The sequence below is a fragment of the Rhincodon typus genome, chromosome 28 (genome assembly GCF_021869965.1).
Source record: "Rhincodon typus isolate 14 chromosome 28, sRhiTyp1.1, whole genome shotgun sequence".
Classification (NCBI taxonomy): Eukaryota; Metazoa; Chordata; class Chondrichthyes; order Orectolobiformes; family Rhincodontidae; genus Rhincodon; species Rhincodon typus.
In genome coordinates, this window is record NC_063359.1 from 1,859,815 (window position 1) to 1,875,171 (window position 15,357).

The 15,357-nt window shown below is 42.1% G+C and overlaps 1 protein-coding gene across 2 annotated transcripts in view; it reads right to left on the minus strand.

Moving 5' to 3' along the window:
• LOC109931241 (tubulin beta chain-like) overlaps nucleotides 1-15,357 on the minus strand; it is a 56,942-nt gene that overhangs the window by 40,932 nt on the left and 653 nt on the right. The gene's annotated exons all lie outside the window — the stretch shown is intronic.

Below are 15,357 nucleotides of genomic sequence, written 5' to 3' on the forward strand. Positions count from 1 at the left end.
GGCCCCTTGACCTGTCCATCCTCCCTGGACTGACCTATCTCCTCCCTACCTCCCCACCTACACTCACCTTTACTGGCTCCATCCCCGCCTCTTTGACCTGTCTATCTCCTCTCCACCTATCTTCTCCTCTATCCATCTTCTATCCGCCTCCCCCTCTCTTCCTATTTATTTCAGAACCCCCTTCCCCTCCCCCTTTTCTGAAGAAGGGTCTAGGCCCGAAACGTCAGCCTTCCTGCTCCTCTGATGTTGCTTGGCCTGCTGTGTTCATCCAGCTCTACACCTTGTTGTCTCAGATTCTCCAGCATCTGCAGTTCCTACTATCTCTTCCCTTTGGTATGGTCTGGTTGTAACTAGATTGTTATTTTGTTCTTAATCTCAGAAAAGTAGTTTCTCTGCATGAAATTCTTTTAACATTTTAAACATCTTGATTGGATCACTTCTCAATCACCAATACTCGAAGGGTTTTACAAGCCACATTTATGAAACCTGTCCTCATAATTTAATCGTGTAAACTACATCATTATCCTAATGAAGTTGCTTTGCACCCTAAGGCCAATGGGCATTTCTCCTTTGGTCCCTTGTCCAGAGTTGAGTATAGTACTTCATATGGTAACTGACGAAGACACTGAAGAATTAACTAATATTATCCTCTTTCTATTCCAGCCTCTTGCGGTAAAGGCTAATCCTCCATTTTTTGATTGCTTTCTGTTCCTGTCTAAATTGCTAAAAGGATCCAGGAAGTTGAGCTTTTCATCTTGCACTCATCAGAACTAATACGCAAGAAACAGACTTGAAAAAGGGACACCATTTATCCAGCATGAGAATAGGATGCAGATTGGTTGGGCCATCATTGGCATCAGAATGCAGCTAGAACAGTCAATCTTAATTCTCAGTCCAGGCAGGTAGATTCTCACTGGTCAGAGTGTTGCCATGGGAATGCAGCAGAAACTGGCTTTCTCCATGACCTCTTTTCTGAAAAAGATGCAATTTACATCCAAATTCCTTTTTTCTACATTATTACAAGGTTCTGAGTATTTGACATGGAACTTTTAGCACAAGTAAATTCGTCACACTTCAATCCCGACTAATGAGGTATACTTGGGATTCTAAAATCACCATCTCCACATTATCATAGTGAATGAATTAGAAAATACTTGGATTTCTCTTTTTGGATTCAAATGAATGACCTCACATTTGTCCACAATTAAGTACCAGGTTTGGCCACGTTTAATCCGTCCATTTCCCTTAGCAATTTCATGTTGCATTGGATATACAGTTATTTCTTTGTCAAAATTACTAATAAAGAATGAAAAACAGAGAACTGAGTACAGATCCCTGGGAACCACTTATCATCCAGTTAGTACCCTTCATTGCTGCTTCCCAACCTCCTAAATAATTACCAACCAAAGACAAAAGGTTCCTTCAATTCCGTGTTCCCTCTATTGCCAAACAACTGAAATTGAATATTATCAAATGTCTATTTGCAAGTTCAAATTGAAAAAAATATTCATAAGCACATTCTCATCGACTTTAGATGAATGAACTTGTACTGAGCAAACTCCTAGAAAAAGAACATGATCACATATAAATCTCAGAGACGTACTGTCCTTTATAACCAGCAACTCATCCTCAACAGTTTTCACCGACACCTAAACTCCCTCAAGCCCACCTCCAAATTCAGTAACCCTCTGCTTACTTAACTCATCCTTCACAAAACTGTCACTCACCACCAACTCCTCCTCTATACCCCCAAATCATACCAGACAAGCAAGGAAGACTGCTGTAAAGAAGAACATGTTGCCAAAACTTTTCACCTTGTGCTCATCAGGACAAACACAAGAAAACCAAATTTCAAATGATCACAATTTTTATGACAGGAAACTTGGTGCTGCTTGATTGATCAAGTTGCCACCATGGAGAAAGGTCCCCTGACTCCAAGGTAATACAAAAACATGAGACCAGGCTTAAACATATTCTTTCAGAGAGGCCAGGTTCCTGTGAATGAAAGCATGGTATTTCTAGCAATGTTTAACATTACATGTTTCATATTATTGAAAAAAAATGTTGCCTAAAATTGTGCAGTAACAAAAAAGACATTTAAGGTTGTCAGAAATCGTCATCCTAGCTAAAAATCCCTCCCCTAATTCCAATAGCCTCATTCAGAGAAAAAACCCAGCTCTCTCCCGAATTCAAACTCCAAAATGCCACTATTCCCTAACTCATCACAATACCCCTGCCACTGCTAACCTACACAACTATTTACACTTTCACTTAATTCAATCTCAAGAGTTGTAAATGGATATGCACCTTAAACATTAAAAGGTAGACTTTTTAACTCAGCAGCTCATTATTATACTTGACCAAATCCTAATACTTCAGTCTCATTTTGAACAGAAAAGCTATCCCAAGGCTCCTAAATCAATACAGAATGTCTGCGCAAATTTCTTACCCCTACACTAAGAATAAAGTGATTACAAATGTTTTAAAGCATTTGAGACCATATTTAGAGGTGTCTCTATCATGATCTTCCCACCAATCTAGCATTCACTTTGCCATACTGCAGCTTAGAGTCAGTCATTACAGCAGGGGAGGCCATTCATCACATCAAATCCATGACAAAACTCTGCAGCAATCTAGTCAGTCCCATTCCTTTGCTGTTAGACCCTAGCTCTGCAAGTTTAATCATTGTTTGACATCATTGATTGTCTCCAATTCCACCATCCTCAGCAGCAGAAAGTTCAAAGCCATCCCCGTTCATTTCATAGAAACCTTTACCTCAATTCCCATCTTGCATTTTAAACCTTAATTCTAAGTTCTCTAATCCACGCACTATCAGCGACTGGGAACACCTTTCTTTATCTACTTTATCCAAATTTGTCATAATGTTGTACACCCTTAGCAAATAATTTCCCCTCAATCTCTTTTGCCCTAAGGTGAATAACCGCATCTTCTCTCATCTAATTATGTTCTAAGAATCCTCATCTCTAGAACCATTCCGGTAAATTTCTTCTGCAACCACTCAAGGCCTTCTCTCTATTTTTCCATCTATTCTCTCCTAGCCCAGCTGTTCTCTGATGCCCAAGCACATTTTACCAGTCACAGTGCTTCATCCTCACTTATTCACAATTTCTCTTCAGTATATGATTCGACTCATTTGTGTCCTTCACTCCCATTCTATTGTACAGATCAACAGAATTGTTTCACTACATTGGTCAATGAAATCAACATATCTCCAGCAAAAGTTTATCTTTTCAACCTGGAAAATTGGCTATCTACATAGAGTTATAGAGACATACAGCATGGAAACAGACTCTTCAGTCCAACTCGTCCATGCTGACCAGATATCCTAGATAAATCTATTCCTATTTGCCATAATTTGGCCCATATCCCTCTAAATCCTTCCTATTCATATAACCATCCAGGTGCCTTTTAAATGTTGTAATTGTACCAGTCTCCACCACTTCCTCTGGCAGCTCATTCCATACACATGCCACTTTCTGCATGAAAAAGTTGCCCCTCTTTCCCCTCTCACCTTAAACCTATGCCTTCTAGTTTTGGACTCCCCCCATTCAGGGGAAAGGACCTTGTCTATTTACCCTATCCATGCCCCTCATGATTTTATAAACCTCAAAAGCGTCACCCCTCAACCTTTGATGCTCCAGGGAAAATAGCCCTCTCCCTATAGTTCAAACCCTTCAACCCTGGCAACATCCTGAACCCTTTCAAAAGTTTCACAACATCCTTCCTAAGGCAGGGTGACCAGAACTGCACACAGTATTCCAAAAGTGGCTTAACCAATGTCCTGTACAACCGGCACATGATCTCCCAACTCCTATACTCAATGCATTGTCCAATAAAAGCAAGCATATCAAATGCATGTTGTCCTTCAGGTGACATCTTCCACATGAAAAGCACAATCTTTAAGAAGTATGCTGCCAGCTTACAGTGCTGTCTGGATCTCAGACTTCACGTCAGTAAAGACCTCTAAAGCTTTGTTTTCAGCCATTAGCAGAAATTTCACTTCCATGGTCCTGCACATCAGTAGAGCAAAACCATGCAGGCCTATTTATTGCAAAGTGATACTGACTCAACCATATTGATCACCAAGATATCTTACTCAGAAGCTCATGTGTCTGTACAGTACCCACATTCACCTTTCTCAATGTCATCTTTTTTGGCCCTCTATCTTTCAGAAATCCAGATTGTCCAAAACCCCACTTCCCATATCTTGTCTTGCACAATCAGTAATTGTTCCCAATTTGCACTGGTTTACTCTTCCACTATTTTATTTGCTGTTTTTTCCCTTCTATCCTTTTACTTGCTTGCCTATTTATCCTCTTGAACCTGTCCTTTCATTTGCCTGTCAGGTACTCTGCCCTCTCACAACCCTATTGCATTCCTTCTTTCCTCTTCTACAATGATGAGAGTTTGAAATTGAGTTGTTGCTAAACCGGAAGCCATTTAGGTCAGTGAACCTAGGGCCAGCAACACAGGAGGTCGAAGTAGGCTATTCAGTCCATCCAGCCTGCACCGCCATTCAGTTAGATCATGACTTATCATCTACCTCAACATCACTTTCCTGTGCTATCCCCTTATCTTTTTATTCATTCACGAGATGGGGGCATCGATGGCTCAGCAAGCACTTCTTGTCCATGAAATGGTAGTAGTCAGGTGCCTTCTTGAACCACCGCATTCCATAGTATAGGTCCACCCACAGTGCTGTTAGCGAGGGTGTTTCAGGATACTGACCCAGGGACACTGAGGACAGAGATATATTTTCAGGTCAGGATGTTATGTGGCTTAGAGCAGAACCTAGGTTTACCGATGTAGCTGCTGCCCTTAATTCTTTATATCTTTAATCTCTTAAAAAAAAATGTTGATTTTTATGTTGAACACTTTCAGTGATTGATTCCACATAGTTCAGGGATAGAGAATTCCAAGGATTCACCACCCTCAGTGAAGAAATTCCTCCTCACCCCAGTATTAAAATGACCTGCCACTTATCCAGAGATTGTCTCTTCTGGTTCTAGTCACCAGCCACATCCTATCCACATCAATCCTGTCACAGCCTACAAGACATTAGTATGCCAGGCGAGATCATCTCATTCGTTGAAATTGTAGGAGTACAGATCCAGCTACCTCAATCTCTACTCAGAAAACAGTGCCACTATCCCAGGGATCAGTTGGTGAACCTCTGTTGCATTCCCTCTTTGCCAAGTATTATTTCTTAAGTCAGAAGATTAAAACTGTACACAGTACTCTAATATAGACTCACCAAGGCTCTCTACAGCTGCAGTGAAATTTTTATCCTTAAATTCCTTCCAATGAAGGCCAATATACCACACCTTCCTAATTGCTTGCTGCACTGCTTTTAGTGACTCATGTACAACCATCTCAGGTCCCTTTGGACACCAGCATTTATCAACCTCTCACCATTTATATTCCTCCTTGTGGTTTTTCTAACAAAGTGGAAAAACTTCACTTGTTCTGTTATATTCCATGTGCCATGTTCTTGCCAATTTCCTTAGCCTGTCAGTGTCCATTTGTGACATCCTTGTATCTTCCTTACATTCCCACCTAGTTTTGTGTCATCAGCAAATTTGGAAATATTACATCTCAAACCTACATCCAAATCGTTGAACAGCTGTGGCTCCAACATTGATCCTTCTGGTATACCCCAGTCACAGCCTGCCATATTGAGAACGACCTGGTTAATCCTAGTCTGTTTTATGACAGTCAATCAATTCTCAACCCATACCAGTAGACTACTCCAATCCAGGTGTTTTTCTAATGTTGCTTACTAACCTCCCATGTTAGACCTTCTCAAAAGCTTTCTGAAAATCCAAGCAGATTTATAAAACTTCATTTCCCTTCCATAAATCCATGTTGACATTTCCTTACTGTTGCGATCTTCTTTATTTTTCCCTTTTTTGGTTTGGAATTGAGAGTTGCAGTTGAGAACTGAACTTTGAACAGCAACTCATTTTTGTTAAAAAATGAATATAAAAGACTGAGCTTTGCTGTTGGGAACTGGCCTAGAAAGATAATGCAGGTTAAGTACTGCTCTCAGAACACTACAGAGAGGCCAGCACTGAGATGTGATCATGCTCAGGGATTGGTAGCTGGTTGGATGTTGAATTGGTCAATCAAGAGAGGACTGTGCTGGCCAAATAACCAGAGAGAATATTGAAAAAGAAAGAGAAATCAAAAGATGATCTGTTTTTGACAGGGGTTTTGGGCAGGGGACTGTTACTTTTGAAATTGCAGTGTTTTTTTTAGGTTTTGCCCTTTCTAGTTATTCTCCAGTTATTTAAAGTTCTGCAAAAAGAACTCCTGTCTTAAAAAAAAGAAAAGTCTCCAGAGGTCTGCAGAAGCTGTTAGCATTGACTGGTGACTTCAGAATTCAAGCAAGATACAATCCTCTGTACCTGTAATACAACCCATTAGATTTCAAGAAAGTTTGGTATTCATCAATTGAAATGGTATTGAACTGGCAACTTACAATTCTTTTTTATCTCTTAACTGTGTCTGTCAGTGTGAGAGTGGGGTTGGTAAACAAAGAAAATTGGGCTTAGATCATAGATATTTATTAGGTTGCCTTGTAGTTAATCTGTGTTCTTCTAAAGTTACATTTTTAACGATAGTGTTCATTTTTGTTCAAGTTATAAACTTGGTGTCCAAGATCGGTTAACAACTGAGCAATTTTGAGAGGCATCAAATGTTTTAATTTCACTGTGTTGTAAATCCAGTGTTAGGAGTTTGATTTGGTCTGGTTTGCTATCCCAATGGCGTAATGCTATTCCTGACATCAAATTGACAGGACTGTAGTTCCCCATTTTCTGTCTGGAGTTATACTTGCTATTTTCTAGACTACAGGAACCTTTCCACAATCAATGGAATTTTTAAAAGATAACTGCTAATGTAGGCACCATCTCTGTAGTCACCTCCTTCACTACTCTGGAAAGATTTATCGATCTTTGAACTAGTTATTTTTTTAAGTGCTAGCTCTTTATTCATATTAGTGTCTTTCCATTTCTCAATTTCACAAGATCTTGGTTCCCTAGCATTTCTGGATTTTTTCTTTATCTTCCTGCACGGCTGCAAAGTAATGGTTTAAATTTTTCCCCCATTTCCCTATATTTGGTGAACAGGATTTAGCATGAACTAGAACCCCAGTAGTGGGATTTTGATTGATTTCGCATTTATGGAGGGTAGAATGTACATTGTAATGGTGAAATCCAGAAACAATAAAGGTCCTGATCTCACATTAGTCTAACTTCCCTCATGCACTCTCTGAGCACATATTGCCATGAAACCCTATCTCCCTCTATCAACACTATTCCCTCTAAACTACTGACCACTCATCTTCCCTCCTGTTTTCTATATTAGTTAAGATTAAATTTTCTGGAGTACTGCTCCACCTTTTAAATCTGCCACTATCACTCTTCCACTTCTGAATAAATTAATCCTTTACACCACCATTCTTTATAAACTGTCATCCCATCTCCAAATTTCCTTTTGCTCTCCAAAATCCTTGAACATTTTGTCACACACACCTTTTCTTTCATCCCTTCCACTCTCAATCAGATGGTTTATCAGACATCCACTATTGGATGAGTAGAAGTTTTGTCCAATTACAATTCTGGGACAACCAAAAGCATTGTTTTAAGTACATGCTACAAAATCTATTCCACAGCTTATGACTCCATGCTCTCCCTGGTAACTGACTGAGGCTGAACCAGATGGTTTCCAATTTCTGCATCATGTCTAATTTAGGGTCAAGCTTTCAACCACATCCCTAAGACTGTCGGTTCCCACAAATGTAATATCACTTGATGCTGCTCTGCCTCAGCTCAACATGCACTGGTTGTCCCTAGACTTGACACACACACACTCCTAGCTGGTGTCCCACACTCTACCCTCCATAAATGTGAGGTTCAATCTGATGTCAGAGTCCTTATTCACACCAATTCTCACTCACCGATCCATTGCCCATTGATCTACGTTGGCTGTTCGAGCAAAACCTCAACCTTAAAATTCTCAGCCTCATTTTCAAAGCCATTCATGACCTCATCTGTTCCTACCACTTATCTCCTTCCTCCACCAATTACCCTCTGAGATATCTGCACTGCTCAATTCCAGCCTCTCGCATATCTAATTGGTCCACCAGTGAAGGCCATGCCATCAACTGCCAAAGCCCTAAGCTCTGGAACTCCCTCCATAAACCTCTACTCTTTCCCTTACTCTGTCATCAAGTGCTCCTTAAAAACTGCCTGTGAGACTAACTTTTTGTTCATCTGCTTCAGTACCTTACGTAATCTTGTTTCATAAACCTCCTGTGAATCAACTTCGGACACTGTATTGCCTGAAAAGATACTAACTACAGGTACCAGAGTTAAACAGCTTTGTGTACTCTTGCTAAACCTATGCCAATGACATTCTACAGCCTAACATCCCCATCCATAGCTCCAAGATTCAGATACTTCAACATCCATTTCTTTAATCTGTATTTCCTTTGCAATTAAAGTATTTTGTGTGGTTACTAAAAGGCATTTTTCAATTCAATTTATTGTGTACACTGTGCTATGCATGACTTTATAATTAACATTTTTGAAAAAGGTGTCCACTGTGTTGAACAGGACTCACATCTTACTTCCAACACCCATAAATCTTTATTTGATGTTTTCAAATTCAAGTGCTGAAAATAATCAAGTGATAGGCTTCCAGGTGACGTTCTTTTTATTGCTTATAGATCGGCCTGAAAGATAAGTGACTCACTTATGTGGGGATATTGGTGAAGCTGGAATTGTTCTATTTAGAAGAGTTTGGAAAGATGACGGAAGGGCTATTTTGATAAAGTATATAGAAATAAACAGTTTCCCATGGCAGGAAGGTCAGGAACCAGCACTGACTGATACAAAACCCCGGAAGGGTTTAAACTAGTGTGGCAGGAGAGTGGGAACTGGAGGAGCAGGTCAGTAAGTATAGAGACTGTGGAAGTGTTTGAGACGAAGGTAAATATAGCTAAGAGGGAGAACAGTCAGGGAGAGATTGCTGAGCTCAGCAGAACTGGAGGCTTGGACTGTATTTGCTTCAGTGTAAGAAGCATAACAGGTAAAACAGATGAACTTACAGCCTGGATCAAAGCTTTCAGTTATGATGTTATTACTATCACAGAGGCATGATTGAAAGAGGGACAAGATTGGCAGCTTAATGTTCTGGAATTTGTATTACTAGTTAGGGAGCATATCACAGCTGTGTTAAGGGAGGACACCCTGGAGGAATCTTGCAGCGGGGCACTATGGGTAGATCTCAGAAATAGGAGGGGTGTAAACACAATGCTGGGATTGTACTACAGACCTCCCAGCTGCCAGCGGGAGGTAGAGGAAGAGATATGTAGTCAGATCCTGGAAAGATATGAAAATAACAGGGTTGTTGTGGAAGTGATTTTAATTTTCCCCATATTGACTGTGACTGTCCTAGTGCCTAGAGGGTTGAGGGGGGAGCAATCTGTTAGGTGTGCCCAGGAGGGCGTCTTAAAACAGTACATGGATAGTCCAATAAGGGAGGGGGCCATACTGGACCTGATATTGGGAAATGAACCCTGTTAGGTGATCAAATTTTCAGTGGGGAAGCATTTTGGAAATAGTGACCATAATTCCATAAGGTTTTGGATACTTATAGATAAGGACAAGAGTGGACTTCGGATGAAAGTGTTAAACTGGGGGAAGGCTAACTAGAACTGAATTAGGTAAGAATTGAAGAATGTGGATTGGGAGCTGCAGTTTGAGGGTAAATCCACATATGACATGTGGAAGTCTTTTAAAGACCAGTTGATTAGAGTGCAAGACAGGCATGTTGCTGTGAAAATGAAAGACAGGGATGACAGGATTCAGAAACCTTGGAAGACAGGGGAAATTCTCAGCTTAGCCCAAACTTAAAATAGATGAAATCGTTGAAGAACATAGAGAAAGTAGGAAGGAACTCAAACGGGGAGTTAAGAGGATTAAAAAGGGCCAAGAAATGCCCTTGGCCGGCAGGGTTAAGGAGAATCCCAAGGCATTCTGCACAATTATTAGGAGCAAGAGGGTAGCTAAGAAAGACAGTGGGCCCACTCAAGGATAAAAAAAGGTTATATGTGGAGCCAGAGGAAATGGGTGAGATCCTTAATGAGCTTAAGAGAGGGACATTGAGGTTAGGTCAACATAATGAAGGAGTAAGTGTCGCGTGTCTTGAAATGCATTAAGATAGACAAGTCCCCAGGGCCAGATGGGATCTATTCCAGGATTCTGTAGGAGGCAAGGGGTGTAATAGCTGGGGCCTTAACAGATATCATTGCATCCTCTTTAGCCTCAGGCAAGGTTCCAGAGGACTGGAGAATGGCCAATATTGTTCCTTTAAGAAGGGAAGCAGAGATAATCCAAGTAATTACAGGTTGGGGAGCCTGATGTCAATGGCGGGGAAGCTGTTGAAGAAGATACTGAGAGACAGGATGTATTCACATTTGGAAGCGTATGGACTTGTTAGTGATAAGCAACATGTGCGGGGAAGGTCATGAGGAGGTGACAACAATGATTGATAAGGGAAGGGCAGTGGATGTTGTCTTTGTGGACTTGAGTAAGGCATCTGATAAGGAACCTCATGGCAGACTGGTACAAAAGGTAGAGTCTCATGGCATCCGGGGTATGCTGGCTAGATAGATACAGAACTGGCTTGGTCATAGAAGACAGAGTGGCGGTGGAAGGGTGCATTTCAGAATGGAAATCAGTAACTAGTGATGTTCTGCAGCGATTAGTTCCGCTGGGACCTTTGTTGTTTGTTAAATAAATGATCTGGGGGAAAATGTAGGTGGTCTGATTTGTAAGTTTGCAGATGACACCAAAATTAGTGGAGTTGCAGACAGTGAGGAGGTTTGTCAAAGGATAAAGCGGGATATAGATAGATTGCAGATTTGGGCAGAGAAATAGCAGATGGAGTTTAATCCAGATAAATGCAAGATAATGCATTCTGGAGAATCAAATTCAAGTGTGAATTATACAATAATTGGCAGATCCCTTAGGAGCATTGGAATAGAGAGGGATCTGGGCATACAGGTCCACAGATCCCTGGAAGTGACAACACTGGTGGCTAAGGTGGTCAAGAAGGCATACAGCACACTTGCCTTCATCGGCCGCTGCGTCAAATGTAAAAGTTAGCAAGTTATGTTTCAACAAATGTTAGGCCACATTTGGAAATATTGCATGCAGTTCTGACCGCCACACTACCAGAAGGATGTGGATGCTTTGGAGAAGGTACAGAGAAGGTTTACCAGGATGTTACCTGGTCTGGATGGTTTTAGTTATGACGAAAGGTTGGATAAACTTGGATTGTTTTCACTGCAAAGACAGAGGCCGAGAGGCCTACAAAATTATAAGAGGCATGGATAGGGTGGAAAGTCAGAGGCATTTTCCCAAGATGGAAAGGTCAACTATGAAAGGGCACAGATTCAAGGTGACAGAGAAAGTTTAGGGGAGAAGTGTGGGGAAAATTTTTCACACAGAGGGTGGTGAGTGCTTGGAACCTACTGCCAGTGGAGATGGTGGAAGCAGGCATGTTAGCAACGTTTAAGATGTACCTTGATAAACACATGAATGGGAGGCAAACAGAGCGATAGAAACCATATATGGGCAATAAGTAGTGGTTGTAAATAAGGAATAGGAATCAGTGCAGGCTTGGTGGACCAAAGGGCTTGTTCCTGTGCTGTATATTGTATAGTATTAATTATCAAAGAGCTAGGGGTGAAGAGGAACAATCTTTTTTGTTTTAAATGCAGCAAGTTGCAATCTGGAATACCCTGTCTAGTCGGGTGACAATAGCAAATTCAACAGTGATTTCAACAGGATACGGAGTTCATTCGTGTGCACACACTAAGACAAATCATAGCATAATGGAGAAAAGGGGAGACTGGCAAATTGGATCAGTCTTGCAAAGAGGTAGCACAATGATCTTCCATGATGTACAATTCTCAGCGTTGCTCTGCTATATCTCATACTTCTAGACCAGGTCAGTAAAAAAAAATGCTAAGCAGAGAAGCACAGGGCAATCATATTTTCCTGGTATCTTCCTCACTAAACCAGATCCAACCTAAACAAGAACATCTATGAATGTTATAAAACATCCAAAGGCATATAACAGAAGCATCTCGAAGCAAAATGATATTAAAAGGCATTAGGGCAGATGATAAACAGCTTGGTCAAAGGGAATATAAATACAAGCCCTATTAATAGAGAATGAAAGCAAACTACTGCTCCTCAAAGCTGCTCCACCAGACATTATGATCACGCTTGATACAACATTGAGATCCTCAGAGCAAATCAATAATTAAGACTAGACATTACAAAAGTAATGAAAAGGAGAAAACTTCAGGCACTATATTTGAATGCACGTAGCATTCGAAACAAAAAAGAGGAACTAGTAGCACAAAGTTAGATAAATAAATATGATCTAGTAGCCATTAATGAGACATGACTGCAGGATGACCTAGGCTGGGATCTGAATACAAAACGTTTAGGAAGGACAGGAAGCTAGGAAATGATGGACGAGTGGCTCTGTTAATTAAAGATGGCATTAGCACACAAGAGATGGATGACCTAAATTCAGGAAATAGAAGCAATCTGTAGATGAGATAGGGAATGATAAAGGCAAGGGGTTACTTTTCAGAGTTGTGTAACAGGCTCCTTAACAGTGGCTAACTCATAAAGCAACTGTATTAATTGTTGTGCGGGTAGGAGATTGTAAATACATATCTGATACATGTAAGGTATAACTGATTACCCCGTCACACTACATGGTAGATTAATACAACATTTAACCATTCTTTCCTGTGTAACAGGGCTTGTGGAATTTACTTTGCACTAACCGAAATTTGGAATAAAAACAAAGTTTCTGGAAAAGTTCAGCGGGTCTGGCAGCATCTATGAAGGAAAAAACAGAGTTAACATTTCAGGTCCAGTGACCCTTCCTCAGAACTGATGGTGGCTGGGAAAACGTCAGTTTATATGCAGAAAATAGGGAGGTGGGTGGGGTAGGGAGTAAATGATAGGGTAGAGCCCAAAGAGAGAGAAAGACAGTTGGACAGACAAAGGAGTTGCTAACGATCAGGCTGGGAGGGTGAATAGTTGTTAATGGGGACCGTTAGTGACTAATAGGGGATATGTAATGGCAGGCTATGTGCTAACAAGGCCTGGTGTATGGGGTAGGGGGTTGGGATATGGGAGAGTTTACGCCCTAAAATTATTGAACTCAATATTGAGTCCAAAGAGCTGTAGGGTCCCCAAGTGGAAAATGAGGTGGTGTTCCTCCAGCTTGTGTTGGGCTTCGCTGGAACACTGCAGCAAGCCAGAGACAGAGATGTTGGCTAGGGAGCAGGGTGGTGCGTTAAAGTGGCAGGCAACAGGTAGTTCAGGGTCTTTTTTGCAAGCAGAACGTAGATGTTCTGCGAAGCGGTCACCAAGTCTACACTTTGTTTGCCCAATGTACAGGAGACCACATTGTGAGTATGCAGTATGCGAATGCAATAGACTAGATTCTGGGAAGTGCAGATGTAGTGTTGCCCTTGGATACTGGGGAGGGAGGAGGTAAATGGGCAGGTGTCGCTGGTTACAGGAGAAGGTGCCGTATGGCTGTGGGGAGGTTTTGGGGGTGAAGGAAGTGGGGACCAGGCTGTCCCGGAGGGAACGGTCCCTGCGGAAGGCAGACAAGGGAGGGGAGGGGAATATGTGTCTGGTGGTGGCATGGAGGTGGTGGAAATGGCGTCTGATGATCTTCTGGATGTGGATGCTGGTGGGATGGTAGGTAAGGATAAGGGGAACCCTCTCGCTGTTGCGGGAGGGAAGAGAAGGGGTGAGGGCGGAAGTGCGAGCGATGGGTCAGACCTGGTTGAGGGCCCTGTCGACAAGAGTTGAGGAAGAAGGTGGACATTTCGGAGGCTCCCTTGTCAAAGTTGGCTTCATCTGAACATATACGACGGAGACAGAGGAACTGAGAGAATGGGATGGAGTCTTTACAGGAAGTGGGGTATGAGGATGTATAGTCCAGGTAGCTGTGGGAGACAGAGAGTTTGTAGTGGATATTAGTGGCCAGTCTATCCCCAGATACAGAAACAGAAATGTCGAGGAAGGGAAGGGAGGAGTCAGAGATAGACCAGGTGAAAGTGAGGGCAGGGTGGAAATTGGAGGCGAAATTGAAGAAGTTTTCCAATTTCAGTCGAGAGGGGGAAGCAGCACCAATGATATCATCGATGTATTGGAGAAAGAGTTGTGGGTGGGGGCTGGAATAGGACTGGAACAAGGAATGTTCCACGTACCCCATGAAGAGACAGGCCTAACTAGGGCCCATGCGGATACCCTGGCAACCCCTCTTACCTGAAGAAAATGAGAGGAGTTGAAAGAGAAGTTGTTGAGGGGGAGGACAAGCTCGGCCAAGCGGAAGAGGGTGGTGGTGGGTGAGGATGGTTCAGGTCTTTGCTCTGGGAAGAAGTGGAGAGCCCTAAGACCCTCCTGGTGAAATACTTTGCTTGAAGTTAACTGGTGTGTTTTGTTTATGCACAGTACTTCCACCCAGGAGTCGGGAAATTCTGCTGGCCACGGTAATATCAGCCAAGATTTAGAGGACACTCGGAGTGTGTAAATAAATAGGGCTTCTGTCGAAGAAGTATATATCATTTATGTGCCTTCTGCAATTATACTTCCAGCATTATTGTGCCAGTGCACCGCAATGGTTCAACATAAATTTTAAATCATTATAATGAAGTAAAGAGGTGCAGCTTTTGGATGCTGTGGTAGATGCCAAATGGCATATTACAGAGGCCTGGACTCAGACTAGAACCTTATACAGATGGTTTAAATAGATAATGTAGAGGAAGTAAGCACCATCCCTTGGAGCTCCACTCATCCAACTGTACCCCTTGCAAGTATCCCAACACATTTTTTAAAAGAGTACTTATCACATTCTACTGTATATATTTTACACTGACTCACTTCAAATGTTAATGCTTAACTCCCACCTCATATTCAGCTATACCAGTCCTTAAAGGAATCCCTTAAAAAGTCCAAGGTTCCCACAGCACTGACCCTATGACAGACTGGCTCTCCCTCAGCACCCGCTGAGCAACAATGCGCCGCTCCATCAGTACTGACCCTCCAGCGTGGCATTCACTCAGCACTGACCCTCCGACAGTGCGGCACTCCCTCAGCACTGACCCTCCGACAGTGCGGCACTCCCTCAGCACTGACCGTCTGGTGCCCGCTCCCTCAGCACTGACCCTCCGACAGTGCCCGCTCCCTCAGCACTGACCCTCCGACAGTGCCCGCTCCCTCA